Source organism: Micropterus dolomieu, linkage group LG18 (genome assembly GCF_021292245.1).
Source record: "Micropterus dolomieu isolate WLL.071019.BEF.003 ecotype Adirondacks linkage group LG18, ASM2129224v1, whole genome shotgun sequence".
Classification (NCBI taxonomy): domain Eukaryota; kingdom Metazoa; phylum Chordata; class Actinopteri; order Centrarchiformes; family Centrarchidae; genus Micropterus; species Micropterus dolomieu.
In genome coordinates, this window is record NC_060167.1 from 455,725 (window position 1) to 455,996 (window position 272).

The following is a 272-nucleotide window of genomic DNA, read 5'->3' on the forward strand; positions in this document are numbered from 1 at the left end:
AGGTTCTAGCATCATTAGGTTGTAGTATCTATTCATTAGGCTGTAGTATCTATTCATTAGGTTGTAGTATCATTAGGTTCTAGCATCATTAGGTTGTAGTATCTATTCATTAGGCTGTAGTATCTATTCATTAGGTTATAGTATCATTAGGTTCTAGTATCATTAGGCTGTAGTATCTATTCATTAGGTTGTAGTATCTGTTCATTAGGTTGTAGTATCTATTCATTAGGCTGTAGTATCTATTCATTAGGTTGTAGTATCTGTTCATTAGG